A 17,248-nucleotide genomic window follows, 5' to 3' on the forward strand; every position below is an offset into this window, starting at 1 on the left:
GGACCCACTCTGCTGGGGCCTCAGTGAGAGGGACCCTTGGCCCCCCAATCCCCTCCCTATCTGCTGGGGCATCTGCAAGTTGGTCCATCTCGTGAGCCCCTCTGCCTGGGTCTCAGCGAGATCGTCGTCCTCAGACCCCCCTCTGTCTCTACCTGGGCTTCAGCTAGTGGGACCTCCGGCAACCCCTCCCTCGCTGCTGGGGTGTCAGCGAGAGAGACCCCCTCGGAACCTCTCTGCTGGGGCCTCAGCGAGAGAGATCCTCAGAGCCCAAGCCTCTCTGTGTTGGGGACTCAGCCAGAGGGTCTCCCTCATGACCTCGTCTTCTGGGGCCTCAGTTAGAGAGACCCCTGAGTCCCACACTCTGTCTGCTGGGTCCTCCGCAAGAGGGTTCCGCTGGGGAACACCTCTCCTGGGGCCTCAGCAAGAGAGACCGCCTTGGGACCCCCTCTGATGGGGACTCAGTTAGGGGGAACCCTGGCGACCCCTGCCTCTCTGCTGGGGCTTCAGCGAGAGGGTCACCCTTGGGACCCCCTCTGCTGGGGCCTCAGCGAGGGGGAACTCCGGCGACCCCCTTTGCTTGGGCCCCAGCTAGAGGGACACCCGGAGCCACCTAACCTCTCTGCTGGGGCCTAGGCGAGAAGGTACCACTCGGGACCCCCTTTGCTGGGGCCTCAGCTAGATGGACCACCGGAAACCCCTTCCCTCTCTGTTGATGCCTCAGCAGGAGGGTCCCACTCGGGACCCCCTCTGCTGAAGCCTCAGCGAGAGTGTCCCCCTCGGACCCTTCCTCTCTCAATGCTGTGGCCTCAGTGAGAGGATTCCACTCAGTACCCGCTCTGCTGCCACCTCAGCGAGAGGGTCCTCCCAGATCCCCATCTCTCTGCCTGGGCCTCATCGAGAGAGATCATCAGAGCCCGACCCTCTCTCTGTTGGGGACTCAGCCAGAGGGTCCGCTCAGGACCCCGTCTTCTGGGGTCTCAGTGAGAGGAACCCCTGAGTCTCACTACCTCTATGCTGGGTCCTCTGCGAGAGGGTCCCCCTGGGCACCACCTCTCCTGGGGCCTCAGCAAGAGAGGGACCACCTAGGGCCCCTCTCTGCTGGGGCATCAGCAAGATGTTCCCCCTCGGACCACCCTCCCTCTCTGCTGGGGCCTCAGCGAGAGGTTCCCTCTTGGGACCCCCTCTGCTCTTGCCTCAGCGAGAGTACCCCTTGGACCTCCTCTCTCTGTGCTGTGTCCTCAGTGAGAGGGTCCCACTCAGGAACCCCTCTGCTGGGTCCTCAGCCCGAGGGTCCCCCTCGGAATCCCTCCCCATCTCTGCTGGGGCCTCTGTGAGAGGTTCCCCCTCAGGCAGGTATATTAGGCCTTTATATGTTATGTAAGTATGTTAGTATTTGTGAAGCACCCCTCTCTTTATCTTGTCTTTCTGCTATGAGCACCAGGTTCCGACATTTCCTGCCAGTTTCCATTTTAACCAGACTATCAGACTGTCTGATGTGTGACCCCAGCTGTTGGGGGTCTGGCCCTCCCTTTATTAATAGCATAATCTCTGCCCGTGCTTTTGCTTATCATTCCCCTGTTATTACCACAGGGAAAATACCCACCTTCTCTACGTGGCAGCTTTGTGGGGTTTGGACATGACTGGCAAGCACCCCGTTTTCCCTTCTTTAGGAATGCAATGATTCCTGTGGAATCTATTAGTTCCATCATTCCTCTGAACTTGAGGACTCGCTCACGTGGGTGAACCTCAGCTCCTTGAATTTGAAGCTTGTGTCTGCCTGTGTTATCCCCATGTTTCTCTCTCACATACAGAAAACACCTCTGAAGTAAATGACACCACGTTCCAGTGCACCCTGACAGCGTGCTGGAATGGCAATTGCAATTCTGCTATTCTTCAGCCCCTTCCCTGAATCCTGCCTGTGTCTGTTGGGACTGACGGAGAGGCCTCTGTTGGCCTGATAAAGAATAAAAGAGACTGGCATAATGGCGACCACCATAGTCAGTACATCAGCAGCCGCCACCACCAGTTACCTTGGTGACAATGAACAAGGTTGAGGTACAGACTGCCAGAGTTATGGAACAAACGACTTTACTGATGCACATGCTGGGTGGGCACCCTTGTGTTGTAACTGCGGGTTGATCTGTTGGCAGAGGAACAGCAGAGGCTGTGAGATTGGGTCTAGGCCTCTTGTACCTCATCGTATGCCTTTTTGTGTGCAACACCTATGCAAGTGCAAAATGCTTCCCAAGCCCGGGAACTGCTGTCTGCTCGTTGCTACCGAGCTAAAGATACTCCTATGGTCAGGGCCTCTTGTTCCCCATCATATGCTTTATGTATGTTTCACCTGTGTAGTGCTATGTTTTCCCAAGCCCAGGAACTGCTGTCTGCTCGTTGCTACCGAGCTAAAGACACTCCTATGTCAGGGCCTCTTGTTCCCCATCATATGTTTTATGTATGTTTCACCTGTGTACTGCTATGTTTTCCCAAGCCCGGGAACTGCTGTCTGCTCATTGCTACCAAGTTAAAAACACTCCTAGCCATGGAACTGGGTTACCTGCCTCCCTGAGTATGGTTTGTGCATCTGCAGCAGGCAATGCTTGAATGGCAGCCAGTGACAGGTAAGATGGACCAGGCACTGAACAACCTAAGACAGGGTCTCTGTCATGTTACAGAGATTCCCGATGAAGGGTAAAGCTGATAACCTGAGAGTCTACAACCTAAGACAGGCACATTCAAGTCAGCTTTAAAACAAAAATGCGGTCCTATTGTGTGCAAAGGAGATGATTAGCACTCGTTAAGCTGAGCACTAGGGGAACGGGTTTGGGGCTAAAAGCACCTGGTCTAATTGGGCTCAGCTGCATGCAATGTTCTGTAGATGAGGGTGTGGGCGAAAGAGCAAACAAGGAGAGGGGAAAGAGCAAAATGGGGAGACTTCAGAGACTTCCACCATCTCTGTTCTCCATGTCGGAGACTCATGCACAGACCTTCGCCGTATCCACAAACTGGTTCTGCTAGAGGAAACACATTTTCCCTTCTTCAGGGCATCATAGGAAACATTTGTAAGATGAGGCATCTCGGTCGTGTGTATTGGAGGCAGGAATTTAGCCCCACAGCCTCCTACCACCAGCCACTGCCCTCTTGTTCACCAAGGAATGCTTCACCCTCCTCCAGGGGCATGCTGGAATCAAGACTCTTTCTGCTGCAGACCACTTGTGGACCATCAGCTGCCACTGATGTGCCACCTGAACCAAGAAACCCCAACAGCTGACGTGTATTCTCCACAGAGGCTTTCTCACCAGGAGAGGTAGAGTAGCAGCATGCCTGGATGCCTTGTTGGTGCCCGCTGCTCTCTCAGCACGGAACAGCCAAAGTTGTGCCAGCAAGGGGGACAGGTACTTTCACCGGCCTGTTGAAGGAGCTGCAGAAGAAACTGGTAAGGGATGTTGTCGGGTGGTGCGGGTTGTGGTGGTTGGGGAGGGGTCCTAAGGTGTCAAGCCTCAGCCTGCGAGGCTTGTGTGCAGTTCAGCTGTATGGGTGCTGCTTCAAGACCTGGCAGCATCCTCTGCAGTCCAGTTTCCTGCCGATGGTGCTGGGAGAGCAACGGAGGATGGCGCAGGATCTTGTGCCCCTGTGCCTGTGTGCCCCTGTGGAACATGTGGAGGGAACTCCTGGTTCCCGGGCTTGTCCTGGCCCAGCCACATCTATCTCTGGTGGTGGTCCCTGGGGAAGAGAGGCAGCAGATGCAAGAAAGATTGCTCTCTCTCTCCCTCTCTGTTCCTGTGTGCTCCAAGCAAACAGGACAGATTCAGGCAGGCAGGCAAGAAGGCAGGAAGAGTGTGATTGCTATTGGCCTCCTGGCAGGGAGTGTGCTGTGTGCTGTGTGCTGTGCTGTGACTGAAGACTGGTTTTGTCTGCCAATGCAGACCCCAAGAGTGTGTGTAGGGCTTCCATCCTGAGACTCCTGTGAAACCTCTCCAAAGTGTGTTCTTGAGAGTGAATGTCTCTCAGGGCGGGTTTGTTTCTCTTGTGCAGGAGAGTCTGGAGGAGCGTCCTGCAGTGAGTCCTGCTGTCCACGAGAGGGCGCATAAGCTGCCCTTTCTCCCCCTGGTTGGGCTCATTCCTTTTGAACACTAGACAGCCAAGCCCCAGCCATCCTAGTGTCAGGTGGGGGTCTTGGAGAGTGTTCCTGGATACTTGTCCCTTGAAGATTGGGGTAAGGCTGAAAAGCCTGCAAACGAAGGTCCAGGAGGGGGTTGAGGAAGATTGTGGTCTTGCATCATCCTGGACCTCTGTGCTAGGAAGTGGCTGTGTGCCTTCACCTTTAAGATAGCACATAGGACATGGGGAGAGCTCTGGGAGCTGGAGTTCCACATTAGGGCACCCAGAGACCCTGTGGTAGATGGAGTCCCATGTCAGCGTGCCCACAGTCCCTATGGGAGCTGGAGACTCACATTAGCGTGCTCATGGGACTTTGAGAGCAGGAGACCCATATCAGTGTGCACATGGGCCCTCTGGGATACTGAGTCCTAGTTCAGCATGCCCATGTGTCCTGTTGGGAATTGGGGTCTCATGTCACTGTGCCCATGGGTCTTGTAGGAGCTTGATACAAACGTCAGTGTGCCCACAGGCACTCTGGGAGTTGGAGTTCCACGTCAGTGTGCAGAAGGACCCTCTGGTACCTGGAGTTACTCACTGACTGGATAGCATTGATCTTTCGCAGATGAGCTCCCCAGAAACCTTGCCACTACCCCCTTTCATCACAAAGCACCCTTGGGGACAGGGCCTGGGCTTTCGTTAGCAAGTGCAACTGCTCCCCGATGGGCTGCAGAGAGGCCTTCATGTATTATTGCATGTGTGGGGTGGCAGTTAGGGTGATACAGCACTCGGCCTTCCTCTGCCTAGCTGGGTGGTGTCTGGGCTTGTGGGATTCTAAGGATGGAACAGTGGAAGGACAAGTAAGCACCAAAGGACACCAGTCATCTGGAATAGGAAGTCCCAGGCCTTAGCTTCTGCGAGAGCACCCTGGGACATGCAGTCCCACTTTCCAGCAGGTAGGACGGTGGCCTGGGAGCAACCAAGGCCTGCACAAAATAGGCCCTCCCATGCCATAGGCAGGCATGGGTTCACGAGGCCCATTTTGCCTTCTTCGGTGCTGTCTAGGAAACACTTGGGGGAGGGGGGTCAGGCATCGCCATCATGTGCATTGGAGGCAGGAATTTGGCCCCACAACCCCCTACCAAATGCCATTGGACTTTCATTCACCAGGGAATGCTTCACCATCCTCCAGGGGCATCCTGGATTCAAGACTCTTTCTCTTTCAGGCCACCTGGGGACCATCAGCTGCCACTGATGTGCCACCTGCCACAAGACACCTCAACAGCTGACGTGTACTCTCCACAGAGGTCCATCTCATTAGACAGGTAGAGTAGCAGCATGCCTGGATGCCCTGTTGGTGCCCTCTGCTCTCTCATCACGCAACAGCAAAAGTTATGCAAGACTGGAGGACAAGTACATTCAGAGGCCTGGTGAAGGAGTTGCTGAAGAATGGTGCTAGGGGTGGAATCGGTGGAGCGGGTTGGGGGGGTACTGTGTGGTGTCCAAGGGCCTCAAGCCTCAGCCTGCCAGGCAGATGGCCTGTATGGGTGCTGTTTCAAGTCCTGACTGCTTCCCCTGCAATTCAGCTCCCTGCCGATGCTCCTGGGAGAGCAGTGGAGGATGGCGCAGGGGCTTGTGCCCCTGTGTGCTGTGCCCCTGTGGGACATGTGGAAAAAGCTGCTTGTTTCCAGGCTTGTCCTGACCCAGCCACATCTGGCTCTGGTGGTGGTCCCTGGGGAAGAGAGGCAGCAAATGCAAGAAAGATTCTGTCTCTTCCTCTCTGTTCCTTTGTGCTTCAAACAAAACAGGACAGATTCAGACAGGCATGCAGGAGGGAAGGAAGTGAAAGAAAGCTGCTGTCCTGGGTGGTAGGGATTGTGCTGTGACTGAAGTCTGCTTTTGTCTGCCAATGCAGACCCCAAGGCTGTGAGTGAGGCTTCTGTCCTGGGACTTCTGTGCAACCTCTCCAAAGAGTGTCCTTGAGAGTGAATTTCTCTTAGGCTGGGATTGTTTCCCTTGTTTGTGCAGGAGAGCCTGGAGGAGCGTCCTGCAGTGAGTCCTGCTGGCCATGGGAGGGCGCATAAGCTGCCCTTTCTACCCTGGTTGGCTGAGGCATTTTGAGCACTAGAAGGTCCAGCCCCAGCCATCCTAGTGTCAGGTGGGAATCCTGGACAGAATTCCTTTATATGTGTCCCTTGAAGATTGGGCTCCAAGGCCGAACAGCCTACATATGAAGGATCAGGAGAGGGTGAAGGACGCTTGTGGCCTTGCATCAGGCCAGGACTCTGTGCCAGGAAGTGGCTGACTATCTTCACCAGCAAGGTACAACCTAGGGCACAAGGAGAACTACAAGCTGGAGTTCCACATCACGGACCCCAGAGGCTCTGATGGACCTGGAGTCCCAGTCAGTAAGCCAACGAGGCCTATGGGAGCTGGAGTCCCATATGAATGTGCACATGGACCCTCTGGGAGCTGGAGTCCCACATCAGTGTGCCCATGGGCCCCGTGAGACCTGGAGTCCCATGTCTGTGTACCCACGAGCCCTCTTGGACCTCGATCCTAATTCAGCATTCCCCAATCCCAGTGGAATCTGGGGTCCCACGTCAGCATGTCCATGGACCCTCTGAGACTGGAATCACACACCAGCTGATTAGCACTGATGGTTCGCAGATGAGGTACCCTGAAAACTTTCCGGAATCCGGAAGCAGAGGAACCTCCTCCCTGCTGGGGTTCAGCAGCAGAGGACCATCCTCCCTGCTGGAGACGGCAGTAGAGGACCCTCCACCCTGCTTGGGTGCGGCAGCAGAGGACCCTAATCCCTGCAGGGTCCCACAACAGAGGACCCACATCTCTGCTGCTGGACACCAGCAGAGAGGAAGCATCAGAGGTCCTTCCTCTCTGCTGTGGTCCAGCACCAAAGGACCATCCTCTCTGCTGGACCGCAGCAGAGAGGAAGCCGCAGAGGACTGCCTTCTGCTGCTGGGGTCCAGCAGCCACAGAGGACCCACCTCTGCAGCTGGTGTCCGGAACCACAGGAGCTACTCTGCTTCTGGGGTCCGGTAGAAGAAGACCCTTTTTCTGCTGCTTTTTGGCACCAGAGGACCCTCCTATGCTGGTGGGGTCCGGCTCCAGAGGTCCATCCTATGCTGCTTTGGTGCGGAACACAAGGACACTCCTCTGCTGTTGGAGTCTGGCAACAATGGAGCCTCCTCAGCTGCTTTGGTCCATCAGCAGAGGACCCTTTTTTCTGCTGGGGTCTAGCACGACAGGACACTTGTCTGCTACTTTCCAGCAGAGAGGAAGAAATAGAGGACCCTCCCCTCTGCAAGAGTCTGGTAGCAGAGGACCCTCCTCTCCTTCTGGATTTCAGCAGCAGAGGACTTTCGTCTGCTGATGGACCCGAGCAGAGAGGAAGCAGCAGAGGACCCTCCGCTCCTGCTGGACAACAAAGAGAGGAAGCAGCAGAGGAACCTCCTGTTCTGCTGGGGTCTGGCAGCAGATGACCTCCTCTCTGCTGGGGTCCGGAAGCAGAGGACTCTCCAAGCTGTTGTTGTTTGGCAGCAGAGGATCTTCCACAGTGCTGGGGTGGAGCAGAGAGGAAGTAGCATAGATACCTCCTCCATGCTGTGATATAGCCGCAGAGGACCCTCCTCTGCAGCTGGACCTCAGCAGAGAGGACGATGCAGAATATCCTCGTCTCATGCTGGACCCCAAAGAGAGGACGAAGCAGAGAACCCTGTTCTCTGAGGGGGTCCGGCAGCAGAGCACACTCCTCCCTGCTGGGATCTGACAGCAGAGGACTCTCCTCTCAACTGAGTTCCGGCAACAGAGGACTCTCCTCTCAACTGAGTTCCGGCAACAGATGACCCTCCTCCCTGCTGGGGTCTGGAAGCAGAGGACACTCCTCTGCTCCTGGGATCTGGCACCAGAGGATCCTCCTCTGCTGCTGAAGTCCGGCAGCAGAGGATTCTCCTCCCTGCTGGGGTATGGCAGCCGGGGAACCTCCTGACTTCTGGGGTCCAACAGCAGACGACCCTCCTCTTCTGCGGGACCCCTGCAAAGAGGTTCTCCCCTGCTGCTAGACCACAGCAGAGAAGAAGTTGCAGAGGACACTCCCCTCATGCTGCACCCCAGGTAGAGGACGCAGGAGAATACACTCCTCTTCTGCTGGGGTCCGGCACCAGTGGACTCTCCTCTCTGCTGTACCCCAACAGAGAGGAAGCTGCAGAGGACACTCCTCCCCAGGTGGGCATCAAACCGAGGAAGCAGTAGAGGACACTCCTGTTCTGCTGGGGTCTGGCAGCAGAGGTCCCTCCTCAGTGTTAGCATCAGGAAGCATTGGAGCCTCCTCTTCTACTGGGGTACAGCACCAGAGACACTCTTCCCTGATGGATTTGGGTCCAGCAGCAGGGTCCCCCCTGTCTGCCTGAGTCCGGCAGCAAATGACTCTCCTATATGCTGAGGTACAGCAGCAGAGGACCCTACTCTCTGCTGATGTTTGGCACCAGAGCACCCTCTTCTTTGCTGAGGTCTGGGAGCAAAGGACCCTCCTCTCTGCTGGGGTCCGGCAGTGGAGGACCCTCCTCTCTTCTGTGGTCCTGCACCAGAGGATCCACTTCCGCTCTTGGGGTTCCACACCAGAGGACCCACCTCCCTGCTGATGGGGTCCGGGCCCAGAGGACACTCCTCTACTGCTGGGGTCTGGCACCAGAGGACCTTCCTCTGTTGCTGGGATCCGGTACCAGAGGACCCCCCTCATCTGCTGGCATCCGGTACTGTAGGAACCCCCTCTGCTACTGGCGTCCTGCAGCTTAGGACCTCCCTCTGCTGCTGGCGTCCGTCAGCAGAAGACTAGCTTCTGCTGCTGGTATCCGACAGCAGCGAATCCCCTTGTGCTGCTGTGGTCTGGCAGCAGAGGATGCTGCTCTGCTGCTGGCGTCCCAGAGCAGCTGCTCTGCTGCTGCACCCTTGCAGCAGAGGCCTTCCTTTGCTGCTGGACCACAGCAGAGAGGAAGTTGCAGAGAGCCCTTGTCCCATACTGGACCCCAAAGAAAGGACGCAGTAGAGGACCTAATCTTGTGATGGCGTCTGGCAGCAGAGGACCCTTCTCTCTGCTGGGGTCTGGTACCAGAGGACACTCCTCAGCTGTTGGGATCCAGCAGGAGAGGACTCCCCTTCTTTGCTGGGTTCCGGAACCATAGGATCCCCCTATGCTTCTGTTGTCTGGCAGCAGAGTACCCCCCTCTATTGCTGGGTTCCAGCACCAGAGGATCCCCCTCTGCTGCTATTGTCTGGCAGCAGAGGACACCCACTCTGCTGCTAGGATCCGGAACCAGAGTACCCCTCTCTGCTGCTGTGGTCTGGCAGCAGAGGACCTTTCTTCCTTCTGAGGTCCTGCACCAGAAGACCCTACCAGGTTGCTTGGGTTGGGCACCAGAGGACGCAACTCTGCTGCTGGGATCCGGCCACAAAGGTCCTTCCTCCTTGCTATGGTACGGCAGCAGAGGACCCTCCTCCCTGCTCGGGTACGGCAGAATAGGACCATCCTCTGCTGCTGGGGTCCGACACCAGATGACACCCCTCTCTGCTGAGGTCCGAAACCAGAGTACCCTAGTCTCTGCTGGGGTCGAGCAGCAGGGACCCTCCTTACTCCTGGGGTCCAGCAGCAGAGGACGCTACTCAGCTGCTGGGTTCATACAGCAGAGGACCCTCCTGCCATCTGGGGTCCGACGGCAGATGACCCTCGTTTGCTTCTATTCCAGCATCAGAGGGCCTCCTGTGCTGCTCAGGTCCTGCATCAGAAGACTCCTCTCTGCTGGGGTCCGGCAGCAGAGGCCCCACCTCCCGGCTGGGTTCAGTCACAGAGGACCATCCTCTCTGCTGGGGACTAGTACGAAAGACCCTCCTCTCTGCTGTTGTACTACAGCAGAGGACCCTCCACTGCTGTTGTGTCCGGTAGCAGAGCACCCTCCTCTGCTTAGGAACCCCTGCAGAAAGGAAGCAGCAAAGGACCCTACTCTCTGCTTTGGTCCAGCAGCAAAGGACCCTCCTCTCTGCTGTGGCACAGCAGAGAGAAAGGAGAAGAGGAGCCTTTACTCAGCTGAGGTCCCGCAGCAGAGGACCTTCCTCTTCTGCTGTGTTCCAGCAGCAGAGGATTCTCCTGCATCTGGACCCCAGCGGTGAGGTAGCAACAAAGGACCCTCCTCTGCTGGACTCTTGCAGCAGAGGACCGTCCTCTGCTCCTGGACGACAGAAGAGGGGAAGTTTCAGAGGACCATCGTTGCCTACTGGACCCCAAAGAGAGGACACTGCAGAAAACCCTACTCTTCTACTGGGGTCCAGCACCAGAGGACCCTCCTCTGCTGCTGGACCACAGCACAGAGGAAGTTGAAGAGGACCCTTGTCCCCGACTGGGCCCCAAAGAGAGGAAACAGCAGGTGACCCTCTTCAAATGGCGTTCGGCAGCAGAAGACCCTCCTTTGCTGCTAGTTTCTGGCAACAGAAGACCCCCCTCTATTGCTGAGGTCCAGCACCAGAGGACTCCCCTTTGCTCCTGGTGTCCTACAGCAGAGAACCCTCCTTCTGCTGGTTTCCTGAAGCAGAGGACACTCCTCTGCTGCTGGAGTCCGGAAGCAGAGGTCCTCCCTCTGCTACTGTTTCTGGCAGCATAGGACCCCTCACTGCTTCTGGGTTCTGGCACCAGAGGACCCCGCCTGCCGGTAACCAGCACCAGAGGAACCACTTATGCTGCTGTGTTCCGGTACCCGAGGACTCTCCTCTCCTTCTGGGGACGAGCAGCAGAGGACCCCTCACTGCTTCTGGGTTCTGGCACCAGAGGACCCCGCCTGCCGGTGACCAGCACCAGAGGAACCACTTATGCTGCTGTGGTCCGGTACCCGAGGACTCTCCTCTCCTGCTGGGGTGCGGCAGCAGAGAACCCCCTCTGCTCTTGGGTCTGACACCAAAGGACCCATATCTGCTACTGGGTCTGGCAGCAGAGGAATCCCCTCTTGTGCTGGTGTCCGGGAGTGAAGGTCCTCCCTCTGCTGCTGTGGTCGGGCACCAGAGGACCCCCCTCAGCTGTTGGGGTCTGGCACCAGAGGACCCCCCTCTGTTTCTGGGGTCTGGCAACAGAGGACCTTCCTTCTGCTGTGTTCTGGTAGCAGAGGACCCTCCTCCCTGCAGGGATATGGCAGCAGAGGACCCTCATCTGCTGCTCGGGTGTGGTACCAGATGACCCTCCCCTGCTGCTGGGGTCCGGCAGTAGAGGACCACCGTCCCTGCTGAAGTCCGCAATGAGAGAACCCTCCTCCCTGCTGTGGTCCGGCTGCAGAAGACCCTGCTCTGTTGGTGGGGTCTGGCACCAGAGGACCCCCTCTCTTGCTGGTGTCCGGCACCACATGACCCTCCTTTGCTGCTGCGGTCTGGCAGCAGAGGACCCTCCTCCTGCTGGGTTTCGGCAGCAGAGGACCCTCCACTCTGCTGGGGTCCAGCACCAGAGGATCGCCTTGTGCTGCTGGGGTCCAGCAGCAGAGAACCCCCTCTGCTCTTGGGGTCCAACACCAAAGGATCCTTCTATGCTACTGGGTCTGGCAGCAAAGGACCCTCCTTCTGTTGGGTCTGGCAGCAGAGGACCCCGCTCTTTTGCTGGTGTCTGGGAGTGGAGGTCCTCCCTCCTCACTGCTGTGGTCCGAAACCAGAGGACCCCCCTCAGCTGTTGGGGTCAGGCACCAGTGGACTCCCCTCTCTGCTGAGGTCCAGCCAAAGAGAACCCCCCCTGCTGCTTGGGTCGGGCACCAGAGGACACCCCTCTCTGCTTGGGTCCAGCACCAGAGGACCCTCCTCTCTGCTGGGGTGGAGCAGCAGAATACCCTCCTCTCTGCTGGGGCCTGGCATTAGAAGACCCTCCACTGCTGCTGCGTCCAACAGCAGAGGACCCTACTGTTCTGCTGGACCCCAGCTGAGAGGAAGCAGCAGAGGACCATCCTCTCTGCTGGTGTCTAGGATGAGAGGACCCTTCTCTGCTGGGGTGCAGCAGAAAGGAAGCAGCAAAGGACGTTCCTCTCAGCTGGAGTCCTGCAGCAGAGCACCCTCCTCTTCTTTCCTGTTCCAGCAGCAGAGGACCCTCCTCTCCTGCTGTCAGAACCCAGCAGCAGAGCAGCGTCATCTCCTGCCAGACACAGCAGAGAGGAGGGTTCTCAGCTGCTGAACCCCAGCCTAGAGGAGTCTCCTCTGCTACAGGACCACAGCAGAGAGGAAGTTGCAGAGGACACTCATCTCCTGCTGGACCCCAAAGAGAGGACAAAGCACAGGAGCCTAATCTTCGGCTGGGATCCGACAGATGAGGACCCTGTTTCTGCTGGGTTCCTGCAGCAGAGGACCCTCCTCCCTGCTGGGGTCCTGCAGCAGAGGACCCTCTTCTGCTTCTGGGGTCCGGCACCAGCGGACCTCCTCTGCTGCTGGTGTCTGGCACCTGAAGACCCTCCTCCCTGCTGGGTTCCGGAGGCAAGAGGGCCCTCCTCCTATGTGGGGTCTGGTGGCAGAGGACCACCCTCTCTGCTGGGTACAGCAGCAGAGCATCCACCACTGCTGCTGTTGTCTGAAACCAGATGACAACCCTCTCTGCTGGGGTCTAGCACCAGAGGACCCTCCTCTGCTGCCGGCGTCCGGCACCAGAAGATCCCCCTCTGCTATTGGGGTCCAGCACCAGAGGACCTCCGTATGCTCCTGGTGTCTTGCAGCAGAGAACACTCCTTCTGCTGGGTTCCTGCAGCAGAGAACTCCCCTCTGCTGCTAGGGTCTGGCACCAGAGGAACATGTTGTTCTGCTGTGGTGCGGTACCCGAGGACTCTCCTCTCCTGCTGGGGACGAGCAGCAGAGGACCCTCCACTCTGCTGGGGTCCAGCAGCTGATTATCGCCTTCTGCTGCTGGGGTGCGGCAGCAGAGAACCCCCTCTGCTCTTGGGGTCCGACACCAAAGGACCCGCCTCTGCTACTGGGTCTGGCAGCAGAGGAATCCCCTCTGCTGCTGGTGTCCGGGAGTGGAGGTCCTCCCTCTGCTGCTGTGGTCGGGCACCAGAGGACCCCCCTCAGCTGTTGGGGTCTGGCACCAGAGGACCCCCCTCTGTTTCTGGGGTCTGGCAGCAGAGGACCTTCCTTCTGCTGTGTTCTGGTAGCAGAGGACCCTCCTCCCTGCAGGGATATGGCAGCAGAGGACCCTCATCTGCTGCTCGGGTGTGGTACCAGATGACCACCCCTGCTGCTGGGGTCCGGCAGTAGAGGACCACCGTCCCTGCTGAAGTCCGCAATGAGAGAACCCTCCTCCCTGCTGTGGTCCGGCTGCAGAAGACCCTGCTCTGTTGGTGGGGTCTGGCACCAGAGGACCCCCTCTCTTGCTGTTGTCCGGCACCACATGACCCTCCTCTGCTGCTGCGCTCTGGCAGCAGAGGACCCTCCTTCTGCTGGGTTCCGGCAGCAGAGGACCCTCCACTCTGCTGGGGTCCAGCACCAGATTACCGCCTTCTGCTGCTGGGGTGCGGCAGCAGAGGACCCACCTCTGTTGCTGGACCCCAGTGGAGAGGTAGCAGCAAAGGACCCTCCTCTCTTGCTGGACCCCTGCAACAGAGAACCTGCCTCTGCTGCTGAACCACAGCATAGGGGAAGTTGCAGAGGAACCTTGTTCCCTACTGGACCCCAAACAGAGGACACGCAGAGGATCCTACTCTTCTACTGGCGTCCTGCAGCAGAGGACCCTCCTCTTCTGCTGGGTTCCAGCAGCAGAGGACCCTCCTCTCTCCTGATGTCCGGCAGCAGAGAGCCTTTTGTGCTGCTGGATTCCGGCAGCAGAGAACCCCCTTATGCTCCTGGGTTCCAGCAGCAAAGAACCCCCTTCTGCTGCTGGGTTTCGGTACCAGAGGACCCCCTTGTCCTGCTGGGGTTTGGTAGCAAATGACACTCCTTATGCTGGGTTCTAGCAGCAGACAACACCCATGTTCTGCTGGAGTCCAACAGCAGAATTCCTCCCTCTGCTGTTGGTGTCTGGAAGCACAGGACTCCCCTCTGATGCTAGGGTCCAGCACCAGAGGACCCCCTTTGCTACTGGGGTCTGGAGAGGACCCTCCTTCTGCTGGATTCCTGCAGCTGAGGACCCTCCTCCCTGCCTTGGTACGGCAGCAGAGTCCCTCCTCTTTGCTGGGTTCCGGCACAACAACGCCCTACACTCTGCTGGCATCCAACAACAGAGAACCCTCCTCTGTTGCTGGGGTCCATCAACAGAGGACACTATTCTCTGCTGGGGTCCAGTACCAGAGGACCCTCCTCTCAGCTTGCTCGAGCAGCAGAGTACCTTCATCTCTGCTGGGGCCCGGCACCAGAGGACAATCCTCTACTGCTCAGGTCAGACAGCAGAGGACACTCCTCCCTGCTGTGGTCTGGCAACAGAGGACCCTCCTCTGCTTTTGGGGTCTGGCACCAGAGGACATCCCTCTCTGCTCGGGTCCAGCAACAGCGGATCTTTCTCTGTGCTGGGGTGTTTCACCAGATGACACCCCTCTCTGCTGGGGTCCAGCACAGGACGACCCTCCTACGTGCTGGAGTCCCCCAGCAGAGCACCCTCCTCTCCTGGGGTCTAGCACGAGAGGACCCTCCTTCTCTTCTGGGGTCCTGCAGTGCAGGACCCTGCTCTCTGCTGGGGTCTGGCAGCAGAGTACCCTACTCTGTGCTGTGATCCCGCAACAGTGACCCCCCCCCTTCTGCTGCTGGTGTCCGGCACCAGAAGACCCTCCTTTGCTGCTGGGACTGGCAGCAGAGAACCATTCTCCCTGCTGTTTTATGGCAGAAGAGGATGCTCTACTGCTGCTGGGGTCTGGTAGCAGAGGACCCTTCACTCTGCAGGACCCCAGCAGAGAGGCGAGTCCTCTGCTGCTTCCTCTCTGCTGGGGTCTGACAGCACCAGATGACCCTCCACTGCTGCTGGGGTCTAGCATCAGAGTACCCCCCTCTGTAGTTGGTTCCGGCACCAGAGGACCCACCTCTGCTGATGGTGCCGGCAGCAGAGGACCCTACTCCCTTCTGTTTTCCAGCACCAGAGCACCCTGCTCTGCTGCTGGGGTCTGGAAACAGAAGACCCTCTTCTCTGTTGGACGCCAGCAGAGAGGTAGCAGCAAAGGTGCCGCCTCTCTAATGGTTTCCGGCAGCCGAGGACCCTCCTCTGTACTGGGCCGAGCAGCAGAGGACCATCGTCCCTGCTGAGGTCCAGAAGAATGAACCCTCCTCCCTGCTGTGGTCCGGCAGCAGAGGACCACCCTCTGCTGTTCTGGTCCGGCAGCAGAGGACCCCCTCTCTGCAGGGGTCTAGCACAAGAGGACCCTCTTCTGTGCTGGGGTCCAGCACCAGAGGAAGCAGCACAGTAACCTCCACTCTGCTGGGGTCCTGCAGCAGATGACACACCACTTCTGCTGGGTTTAAGCAGCAGAGTTCCTACTCTCCTGTGGGACACCTGCATCATAGGACCCTCCTCTGCTGCTGGACCCCAGCAGAGAGGAAGTACAGAGGACACTCAACTCCTGTTCGACCCCAAAGAGAGGATGCGGCAGAGGAACCTCCTCTTCTGTTGGGGTCCGGCAGCAGAGGACCATGCTCTCTGCCGGGTCTCGCAGCAGAGAACACTCCTCTCTGCTGGGGTCTGGCAACAGAGGACCCTTCTCTCTGCTGGGGCCTGGCAGCCGAGGACCCACCTCCCTGCTGGGTTCAGCAGTGGAGGACCCTTCTCTGCTGCTGGGGTCCGGCAACAGAAGAACTTCGTTCCTGCTGTGTTCCTGCAGCAGAGGATTCTCCTTCCTGCTGGATTCAGACAGCAGAGGAACCTCCTCTGCTGAAGGAACATAGCAGAGATAAAGCATCAGATGACCCTCTTCTCTTCTGGGGTCCAGCATCAGAGACCCTGCTTTCTGCTGGACCCCAGCACAGAGGAAGCCACAGAGCACAATCCTCTCTGCTGAGGTACAACAATAGAGTACCCTCCTCTCTGCTGGGTTCCGGCAACAGAAGACCCTCATCTGCTGCTGATGTCCAGCAGCAGATGCCCATCCTCTGCTTTTGGTGCCCGGCAGCATAAGACACTCCTCTCCGTTGGACCCCATCAAAGAGGAATCAGCAGAGGACCATCCTCTCTACTGGGGTACAGCAGTAGAGGACCCTCCTCTCTGTTGAGGTCCATCCCCAGAGGATCCGCCTCTCTGCTGGGGTCCAGCAGAGAAGAAGCAGCAGAGGACCCTCCTCTATTCTGGAGTCTGGCCGCAGAGGTTCCTCCTCTCTGCTGGCGTCCGGCAGGAGAGGACCATCCTCTTCTGCTGGGGTCCGGCAGCACAAGATCCTCCTCTCTGCTGCTGCCTGGCACCATAGGTTCCCCCTCACTGCTGTTTTCCTGCAGAGAGAAAACAGCAGAGGACAATCCTTTCTGTTGGACAATAAAGAAGGAAGCAGCAGGGGACCCTCCTGTTCTGCTGGGTCTGGCAACAGGGGACCCTCCTTCCTTCTGTGGTCCGGCAGCAGATGACACTCATCCCTGCGGGGTCCGGCAGCAGAGGACCGTCCTCTGTGCTGGGTCCGGCAGCAGAAAACTTCCCTCTTCTGCAGGGATCCGGCACCAGAGAACACCCCTCTGCTGGGGTCGGGCAGCAGAGGGTCCTACTCTACTGCTGGGGTCCGGAAAAATAGGACCCTCCTCTATGTTGGACCCCAGTGGAGAGGAATCAGCAGAGGACCGTCCTCTCTGCTTGAGTCCAGCAGTAGAGTACTCTCCTCTCTGCTGGGTTCCAGCACCAGAGGACTCTCCTCACTGCGGGTGTCCAGCATAGACAAAGCAACAGAGGACCCTCCTCTCTGCTGGGGTCCAGCAGAAGAAGACCCTCTTCTTTACTGGGGTCCCGCAGCAGATTACACTCCTGTATTGCTGGGGTACCGATGCAGAGGACCCACTTCCCTGCTGGGGTCTGGCAGCAGTGGACACTCCACTTTGCCTTGCTTCCAGCAGCTGAGGACCCTCCTCTCCTGCTGAACCCCTGCAGAAGATGACCCTCCTCTGCTGCACGACCTCAGCAGAGAAGAAGTTCTAAAGGAACCTCGTTACCTCATGGACTTCAAAGAGAGGCCA

Source organism: Ochotona princeps, chromosome 2 (genome assembly GCF_030435755.1).
Source record: "Ochotona princeps isolate mOchPri1 chromosome 2, mOchPri1.hap1, whole genome shotgun sequence".
Lineage (NCBI taxonomy): Eukaryota > Metazoa > Chordata > Mammalia > Lagomorpha > Ochotonidae > Ochotona > Ochotona princeps.